Source organism: Nannospalax galili, unplaced genomic scaffold, assembly GCF_000622305.1.
Source record: "Nannospalax galili isolate Female #2095 unplaced genomic scaffold, S.galili_v1.0 scaffold5556, whole genome shotgun sequence".
Taxonomy (NCBI): domain Eukaryota; kingdom Metazoa; phylum Chordata; class Mammalia; order Rodentia; family Spalacidae; genus Nannospalax; species Nannospalax galili.
In genome coordinates, this window is record NW_008337823.1 from 105,257 (window position 1) to 115,718 (window position 10,462).

The 10,462-nt window shown below is 41.0% G+C and overlaps 1 pseudogene; it reads right to left on the reverse strand.

Moving 5' to 3' along the window:
• Window positions 1-1,212, reverse strand: part of LOC103733859 — a 6,595-nt pseudogene extending 5,383 nt beyond the window's left edge.
• Window positions 1,213-10,462: the final 9,250 nt, after the last annotated feature.

Sequence of the window (10,462 nt, forward strand, 5' to 3'; positions counted from 1 at the left end):
TTTAACTCCAAAGCCACTGTAGCTGCCCCTTATGTAAATATCCAGGGCCTCTGATGCCTGCTGCTTCACACCAGCCAGTTGCTTACTTTTGAATCCCTCTGCAATGGCCTTCCAGCAGTAGATGCCTCCCAGGTGCACAGGGCCTTGGTTAGCATGAGAGCCAAACCTCTGGAAGAAGCGTTCTGTTCTGTGCCTCAGTAAGGGAACTCTATCTGGGTTTGTAATCTCACCCAAGAGTTCATCAATTATTTTCAGGTCCTCAAGAGCAGCCTTGGAGAGTTGGATCTGGTCAATGGAAAAGTGGCAGGTGGCCAGGGGGATGTAGTTGAACTTGGACAAGCAGAAATAAGAGCTTTCAGAATGTGACTGATGGGTGTCCTTGGATTCTGAGTAATTCCTTTTATCCATTCCAGCTTCTAATCCAAATCCCCAGCCTCCACCTTTGACTGAGGAGGTTACACTGAAGCCCAGCTTCTCTATAGTCTGTGTGAATATGGACTCTGCGTGAGAAGATGTGAATTCTTTACTTTCCATCCTTGTTCCCTGCTCAGGACCAAAGATTGAGAACTCCTTTGGAACCCTGAGTAGTTTGTCTCTCCTCTGTATCAGGTCTCTTTGTTGGCTTGTTTTATAAATTCCCTGTAGTGCAAGACCTCCGGAGGCCTGTTTTATCAGATCTCTGTCTGAGAGGTTTTTCCTGTGGGACAGTGTCTGGTCTGTGAGACTGAGTTGTTTCTGCTTGGTTTCTGTGACTTTACTCAGGGGCTTTTCAAGCAGAGTCAAGTTTTCTTCAGGAACCTCCATTACTTGCCTAACTATTGTTTCTTTTCCACACAGTGCCTCTTCCTGTCTGTGCTTCCCATCTGACTGTGAGCCTCTCAGGTCCTGCAGTGCCTCTCCTGCCGTCTGCCTTTTCTTTATCGTGTCCACTGAAGAATCCTGTAACTCTGGAGCACTATTTGCCTGAGAGACTTCAAACAGCTTTTCCAGGGCCTCTTTCTCCCAGGGATGTTGTGCTTGGGATTTCAGCCTCTGGAGGTCTTTTTCTTTTAAGTATTGTAAGGCTTGGGCACAGGTCACACCTAGGTGCTCCTGAAGCTTGGGCAGCCAGTATTCAGCAGACAATCCCACTTCTGTCAGCATCTCCTGGAGATCTTGCCTCCTTTTGCTTCTGAACTGAGACTCATCAGGGGTGTGCTCTGCTGTGGCCATGGCTGTGTGAAGAACAGGTATTCAGTTAAGTTTTTATGTTTCCTGACATAGGATGTGTCTTTTCAACCACATGGCTAAAAGTGTGAGCAATGTAATCAATCGATGTATATGACTTTCTTATTTACTTTAAAAGTGTTTATATGTATATATTTGCTGACACATTTTTGTCATTTACAAAGCATTATTTTGAGTATTCTCAGCATGCCTTGCATTTTAGTTCCTGTGGTGAGTTGCAGTTTAATCTATGATTTTTCACTCTCTCTTATACAAACTCAGGTGTATTGAAAGGATTTAGCTGAGGTATGTAGTTTGAAAATATGCCTGAGGTGGACAATTTGAAGTTTATTTTTTTAAAACAAGTAAATCTACAAAGTACTTATCGTTCATATATTAGTTTTTATTAAACTTATATTAATTAGTTGTATTTTTATTTCTCTGCCATTTTACCTTCAGATATTTAATATTCATTTGCTCAAATGTTCTTCTATGTTTTCTGTCCGTTTCATGCTTGTTATTACTTTCTTACTTTTTATCTTACCTTGTATTATATTAACAACTGTTTATACACTGATTCCATCCGTATCTGAGTATGGAGACTATAGTAGTCTCCTTTATCCTATATTTCATTAGTATAATTTATCTGTGCCAGAAACATAAAATATGGAAGTGTTGTTTTCTATTCATAACCATAGATAGCAAATGAGACCAGATTTCACATGTTTCAACTTCATACATTATTTAGATTTCCCTTCTTTCTGAAATCTATGATTCATTCATTGACATTATTATTCTTGGCCAATGGATATCTTACTCATCTGTCTTCATGATAATGAGATTTTATTATGGCACGACTTTTGAATTTACTCTCTTGAATAGGACTCTAAACGTTTAAGAAACAAAAATTAAAAATAGAATGAATCAAATTAATCATAAATTTTTTAGATTTCCCTTCTTTCTGAAATCTATGATTCATTCATTGACATTATTATTCTTGGCCAATGGATATCTTACTCATCTGTCTTCATGATAATGAGATTTTATTATGGCACGACTTTTGAATTTACTCTCTTGAATAGGACTCTAAACGTTTAAGAAACAAAAATTAAAAATAGAATGAATCAAATTAAAGAGCTTTTGTGCAATACAAGAAAAAACCAACAGAGTGAGAAGATAATCTGTTGTAAGGAGATATCCAGAATATTCATATGTAGAGTATATACAATGATGAAAAAGTAAAACAAAATAGCAATAAGCACACAGTGGAAATGAGTAGATGTTTCAAATGATGAAACACAAATGGTCAATAACTACATGAAAAGTTTTCAACAGCTTTAGACATTAAAAAATGAAGATACTGGCAGGGTGTGGTGGCTTTGCCATTAATCCAAGCTCTCTGGAGGCAGAGGCAGGCATATCTCTGTGAGTTCAAGCCCAGCCTGGTCTACACAGTGAGTTCCATGCCAGCTGGGGCTACAGGGAGACCCTCTCTCAAAAAAACCAATGATGATGATGATGATGATAATGATAATAATAATAATAATGATAATAATAATAATAATAATAGTAATGTCTATTTCTTATTCTAGCTCATCCAGTCAGGTGGCTATAGCCCAGAAAGCAAACAGCAACAAATTCTGGCATGACTGCATGAGAAAATGAGATATCAAATGCTTCAGAGTAGAATGTACACTTAGGTAGCCACTATGAGGTTCGGTATGGAATTTCTTCAAAAAATCAAATGTAGGGCCTGGAAGATGGCTCACAGGTTAAGAATGCATAATGCTCACTTAGAGTTCCACAGTTCGGTTCCCAGTGCCTTTGTCAGGCAGCTTAGCATGTCCTGTAACTCTTGCTCCATCGGGATCTGAGGCCTCTAGCTTCTATGAGCAACTTCACTCACATGTACAAACACAGAGACATAACAACATCTACACATCATTAAATATTTAAAATTCTTTAAAAATCATTAGCAGCAGCTCGTCTATGTGATCCAACCATCCCACTTTTGGGTATACACCCAAGGGAATCAAAGTCAATTTTACTATATATGCATCCATGTTCCCATTTTTATCACGGCATTATTCACAATAACTACATTATGGAATTAGCCTAGGTGCTCGTAAACAGATGAATGTCATAGAGTAGAATGGAATGAAATTATCACATGTAGGAATATGAATTGATCTGGAGATCATCATGTCAGGTGGGTAGTTAGTGTTATAACACAGCACCCTAAGCTGCTTCTATCTCAGAAATCAGAACATGTCTTTCCTTTAGCTCTGTCCTCTACCTTCTTTGGTCTGTTTTTTATCACCTATGGATGTACCAAGGACTTGTAAACCACTATTCTTTCTTATTCGTACCTGCTGCTCTACCTCCTGTGGATATAGCAGGAATTTGTATTAGTTACTTTTCTACTGTTGTGATAAAATACTTTGTCCAAGGACTGGAGAGGTTGCTTGGTGTTTAAGAGCATTAGATGCTCTTGAAGAGGCCCTGGGTTTGATTCCCAGCATCTACATGGTGACTAACAACCATCTGTAACTCCAGCTGAAGGGGATGACTCCCTCTTCTGACCTGTGTGTGACAACAAGGGTGCACTTAGATACACAAAGGCAATACAGTCCTATGCATGAAATAAAACATAATTAATAAAATGCTTTATAAAACAAATTCTATGACCAAGGCAGCCAATAGAATCAAGAGTTTATTTTGGATTATAGTTCCAGAGGGTAAGAATTCATCATGGCAGGGAGGCATGGCAGTAAGTGACAGGCATGGCAAGTGAAACAGGAAGCAGAGAGCTCACATCTTCAACTACCCACATGAGGAAGACAGAGCAAACTGGAAGTACAGTGAGTCTGTGAACTCTCACAGACCTCTCCCAGTGACACACTTCTTCCAAGGCTGTACTTCCTAAAGATTGCATGACCTCCCCAAACAGTGCCACCAACTGGACACAAAGTGTTCAAACATTTCTCGTTCATTCATCACATTCTACTCCCTGGCCATATCATAATCCAAAATGTATTTAGTCCAACTTTAAAAGTCTCCATAATCTTTTACAATCTCAACACCATGCAGAAGTTCAAAGTCCAATGCTTCTTCTGAAACTCAAAACAACCTCTTAACTGTAGCCTGCTATGTAAAAAAAACCAACAAATAATCTGCTTCTGACATGTAATGGCTCAGCATACACATTCCTGCTCCATAAAGGACGAATGAAGGCACAGTTAGGAAATACCTGACCAAGGCAAGAATGAAACACAGCAAGGCAAACTCCAAACCATGTAACTCTGATGTCTGGGAATTTTTAGCCTCAAAGGGCTTAGATTGCTTCACCCTTCTAGTTTGTAGTCTCTCTCTCTCTCTCTCTCTCTCTCTCTCTCTCTCTCTCTCTCGTTCTACTCCCTGCATGTAGCTCTCCTTGTCAGATTTCTCTCACCTCTGGCATCTCTAAATTCTAGGGGTCTCCACTGCAACTCACCTTTACTTATAAACCTTCATATAATGGCCTCTCAGGGCCTTCTAGCAGAGACTTCACACTGTCTCACCTTGACTGTCCTCAGTGGCTTCCTGAAACCATGGAGGAAGAATTCACAATGACCTTATTCTTGCATCTTTAATGCCTCTAAAGCCATGACCATGTGGATTACACTGCCATGTTTGACTATCAACTTAGAATGAAACCTCTTCCTTTAGAACAGCTTATGTACATTGAAGCACTTGATTCCCAGGAACAAACACCCCTTATTTAACCTATATTTTTGAAATTTACAAAAAATCAATAAATTTCAAAATACCCCTTAGACAACACCTTAGGTTTTCTTCTTTCACGAATTAAAAGCTCAGTTGGGTGGATCTTGTCCTCAGAGAAACCTTCCTCTTGTTCTAGTGCAGGGAATAAGGATTCTTCTTTCGTGAGTGTCTAGGTATGGTGGAGCTCTTGAATTTCTCCCTAGTCTCAGTTTTATTCTTTTAGGGAATCTAAAAGCAAAACAGTCCCATATAAGGTTATGTTGGTGGAGACTCAGACATTTAATCCAAAGGCAGATTGTGGTTGGGAGTTGGGGCTGCTGAGGGGAGGTATGAATTCAAAAGTGGATAAATGGTCAGAGAAGCCAGGGAAGAGACTTAGTCCTGGAGCCCTGTAGAGATTCAGAAATCAGTCAGGGCTCTGGTCTAGTAAGTAACTTAAAATCTTCAAGCCCATCTATTCATTCAGGTGATTCATGGACATTAGACACAAGGTGGGATAAGAAATTCTTATTTCTCTCTCTTCAAAAAAACCAATTAAAGATATTGGTTTTAATTATAAATACAGTGGGATATTCTTGTTTGTCGTTGGTTTCTTTTTAGACAGGATCTTCTCGTAGCACCAGTCAGCCTGGAACTAGACATGTAGACCAGGTTGGCCTTGATCTCACAGAGATTTACCTGTCACTGCCTCCCAAGTGCTAGGATTGTGTGCCATCACACCCATCTGTATATGCAGTTTTGAATTTATCTTAAATAACATTCTTATAGATAATAGGTAATGATGTCCTTTTCATAGACTTTGATGTGTCTTGCCAAGGCACGTTCAATTTGTTGAAAGCATTTACAATTCTTATCACTTGTTTTTAAGGGCCTTAGAGTATGATGTATGTCCTTTGGCTGTAAGAATGAGTGTTAGCTTTCAGGCTCAGAGGTGTCCTCCTCTGTGGGAATAGGATGAATGTTTAGCATATGGGTGAGTGGGTGCCACTGAGAGGCTCCCTGTGCTGCCAGTGATGGGAATTGGGCTTTGAGACTCCCATTGAGGAGAATTGGGTAAACTGAGGTCTCCACTATTGCAAGAGAAGTGATGCGGGCCCAAAGTTGACTCCTGTGATAGGGGAGAAGACTGGCTTGGTAAGATTCAGCCAGAACGTATGTTCTTTCATGAATGTCTCCCCCTTGACTGAAGATCCATCAGGTGTCCAGACCGCACCCACGTTCCTGGAGCTGGTAAGGGGGATGATGCATGGGGATGAGAACATGGCAGTTTATGCTCTGGAGGACCTTCTGATGGATCTCTTCCCCACCACTGTTCAAGGAGGCCTTCTTTAACAGAGAAACGAACACTCTGTGGGTGATGGTACCAGTCTGGTCCCTCCCATGCCTCCCTATGGGGATCTGGTTTAAGACTACCACATGGAGATCTTGCAGTCTCTGCATTATGGACTAGATATGCTGGTGACACAGAAGGCTCATCACAGTTAACCAAGAGACTAGTGAGATTAAATGAAGAACACTGAGGTAAAGGGAAGAGATATCTGAGGTCAGGGAGAATGGGGAAAAAGTGGATCAGAGGCCTCTTATGGGATTATCATGGAGGACTACAGAAGCCTTGGCCCCTATTGAGCCCTAATTGAAAAGGAGAGTCAAATGTCAAAGACATCTAAGAACAGATGTAGTCACAGTGGAATGGGCCTGTGCTTACCTCTCCTCCAGGCACTAGAGGTGAACCAGGGAGAAGGGAAGAGTAACTGCATGAAGGGAAGTAAGACAGAGTTACAGACGCATCTCAGGCAGAGACCTTAACTAGCAAGCATGAGTCTTGTGTGGACATTCAGCACTGAAAAGACATAGACACAAAAGAAAGAGCAGAGCAGAGCGGGGAACAGGTGGCATTTGAAATGTGGAATAAAACCAGACTTGGATCTTGTCTTATCTTCAAAGACTTCAGACACACAGAAAATGAAAACTTCATGTGCTTAAATTGTGGAATGTAGACCATATTTTCTGGAATATATGGGCTAGAAGAGAGGATGGTGGCTGCTCACTACAGAGCATAAGGGTCAGGTTGTGAAGGAGGACCTTAGTGAGGACATACTCACTAAAGAGGTATTTGAAGGCGTGAGCTGACTTTTCCCTCTGTTTCTATCTCTGTGAACGTCAAACGTACTTCTTACAGTGGGACCAGCAGAGAAAATGTTCCCTATAGCTGTGTTGTACCAAGATGCAGTTTTGTGTGTCACCTGCCCGTATTATGAGGAAGATTTGGAAGTTTTGGAAGTACATCTCAGAGTTGGAACTGAATGCAGGGTGAAGTGTCCACCCTGGCTCATTTTGTTCCATGCCTGAGCCAGATGAGAAATCTTTGCAGACTCCTTATAAGCATGGATCCTCAAGAATACCTTCAATATTGTAAGTACTTCATAGAGATAGAGGAAAGTATGTCACCAAGTACATTTCTCAGTTCTCCAATCTCAATTTATTTCCAGCATTTCTAAATGAATAGTGTTTATTTTCTCGTTGTCCACATGAAACAGTTGTTCAACCTTCATAGAGACAGAGGAAAGTATGTCACCAAGTTCATTTCTCAGTTCTCCAATCTCAATTTATTTCCAGCATCTCTAAATGAATAGTGTTTATTTTCTCGTTGTCCACATGAAACAGTTGTTCAGGCAGTGATGGATCAAGACTTATTCCTGCAGACTAGAATGAAACCTTTCTCTTTTACACTAAGGATTAGTGGGCACGCCATGTCTGCTAGCCACTGAGGATTTCAGTTACAGAATCAGAATATCTAAGGATGGTTTGTTCCATTTTAACTTAATCAAGGTCTCACATGACCACTCATAATAAGTAAAAGCTGAACTGGGGTAAGAGATGTGCACAGAGGTATTATGTTAAAAGGCCACCTGGCTGGGACAGATTTAGTGAGGATGCATTCTGATTTCCTCCTTGGAGGGGAATAGGCAAGAGAGGAAGGCAATAAAGGAGGGGAGAGTTCACCCCTGCAGAGTTTCCCGGGTGAGCTCTGTGCTCAGCAGCTACGTGAAAGGGCACCAGACTGTCTAATTTTCTACTGTGAAATGCCATTTTGAGCACAGATAGGAACGAGTAAATGAGAAGTGGGTGATCCTAGAGTTAAGGGTCAGTCTCAGTGCTGAAGATTGACTGGGTATAGAGGCTATAGTGGGAAGCCAAAGATTCAGTGAATTCTGTAAGAGATTTCTTAGATGTCAGATTTTCCTTAGATATGCGTCATTCTTCTGTGTTTCCTTCTGGACTAATGGGCCAGCATTGCTTTTCTTCTTCAGAGTGAAGAATAGGAGATTCAAATCTGTGCACTGAGCCAGTCTCACAGTAGGTGGGAATAGACCTCAGCCTAGAATGGTGTGACTTGTGTGAGCAGACTCCAATAGGCAACATACGAGGGGGTGTTCCCTTCTCTTGTACGGTCAGACTGACCTTGGGATAAGTGATCCTTTCAACCTCTACATCAGCACAAACATTAACACTCTCCAAGACCATTACTCAGAAGTAACCTCTGTTCTCTCCCTAGGTGCCTTCAGACCATTACGAAGAGCCTCTCCATCATAGCTTTCACAGTCAGACTTGAATTTCCATATCATTGTGGGAGCCTCTGTTAGATCAAAGTGTTGGACATGAGAAGTGTCATATTATTCTATTCCTGTCCCGTGCCTCTCCAAGTTCTCTTAGACAGTGTTTCATTCACTTCTCAGACCTTGGAATTGGAAGGTCGTAGAATGAGTGACTCTCAGCCCAGTGCCCTCCAGTCTGCCCTTACCTCAGCCAGTGCTCCTAATGGCATCTCCATAGCCATCCCACAGGACCTTTTGTACCACACAGGGAAGCTGAGCCAGTTGACCCTGTAACTCTACCCTGCCCTTGTGGAGTGCTATGATTATATTGGTAGAATCCTCATAGACAGATTTGCTGAACTTTTTCTTCAACTCAAGGCCATAAAGTAGCACAAGATGGTCTCCTTTGCTATGGATATATACCTTGAATGTTTTACACATGGTGTCTTTGATCTGGAAACCAAGCTTTGTCTCTGTTGGCAGAAAATAAGGGAAGGAGATACTTCTGGGTACTGAAAACTCAAAATCTTGACAGCTCTTTCATTACTGTGACCTACAGCACATGGCTTCAGATACTGCTCAATGTGTTGGAAACAAAATATTTTCCTGTAGGCTCAGATTACAGGGGCTGATGTTGAGATGGAGAACATTGGGATCATGTGTTTGTAAAGTCAACGAGAAAACTCTGAATTTCTTTTTGTTGCTTGTTTTGGTTTGGCTTACAGCAACCCGTGGAATGTACTTTTCTTGTCCCTAGAATATGGAAAACATATTTAAAATTAAAGAAAAATTTTTTTTATTATTATTATTATTATTTTTGGAATGGGGTCTCAATGTAGTCCCAGCTGGACTGGAACTCACTATGTAGAGGAGGTTGACCTCCATCTCTCAGAAATCCTCCTGACTCTGCTTCCTAAATTTTAGGATTTAAGACGTGCACTATGACACCTGGCTGAAAATTCTAAATTTCTTAATGTGGTTTATGTCATGACAGGATCATGTGTGGCTTTCCCCTGAATGATAGTTGTAAAGTAGTGGTCAGACCCTGGGAATCTGGATATTCTCCTTCTGGTGTCTCCCTTCATTATTAATATGATTTCCAGGTTCACAGTCAGGAAAATTCTGTGAATATGGGGATGGAAAGACACTGTGTTGTCTGATCTTTGAGGTGAGAGTCAAGACCCCTTGGCATCAGTAAAAACATAAGATACTCTGACATTGTTTCCATTCACCTCTTCTGGCTGGGCATTAATTACATGGCACTGTGTGGCTGTTGGGAGAAATATGTGCAGAGAATTGTTAAACTAAAGTGAGTGATGCAGACCCACACTCCTATGAAGGGGATTTTGTGGAGTGGTAAGGGATTGTAACACACTGTACACATGCTAGGAGGTGCTTTCAGCACATTAAAGATGGCTGGAACAAAGGAAAAGACAACATGGAGCTTAGGGAATGGGATATAAATTGTGCTCTTTTCTTTATTTTTCTCATTTAATTCTTTTCATTCTTTCTTTTGATGGTCTCATGTATCCCTGGGTGACCTTGAACTATAAATATTCTTGTCTTGCCTCCATTTTAAGTATGAAACCATTGATGTATTAGTCAGGGTTCTCCAAAGAAACAAAACTGGTAGAATGAATATATATGTATAAGGATTTTTCAGCTTAGCTCACAAGATAGAGTCCAAGTAGTCCAGCAATAGCTGCACCACACTGGAGAGGCTGAGACTCTGTAGTTGCTCAGTCCACGAGGCTGGATGTCTCAGTAGTCCCAATCTGGCACTAAAGGTCTGATGAATTCCAGAAGATCAGCTAGTCTTCAGTCTACAGCAGCAAGACGAACTCACCAGCGAGAGATAGAGAAGGCAAGCAGCAAAAAGCAAAAAAACAAAAACA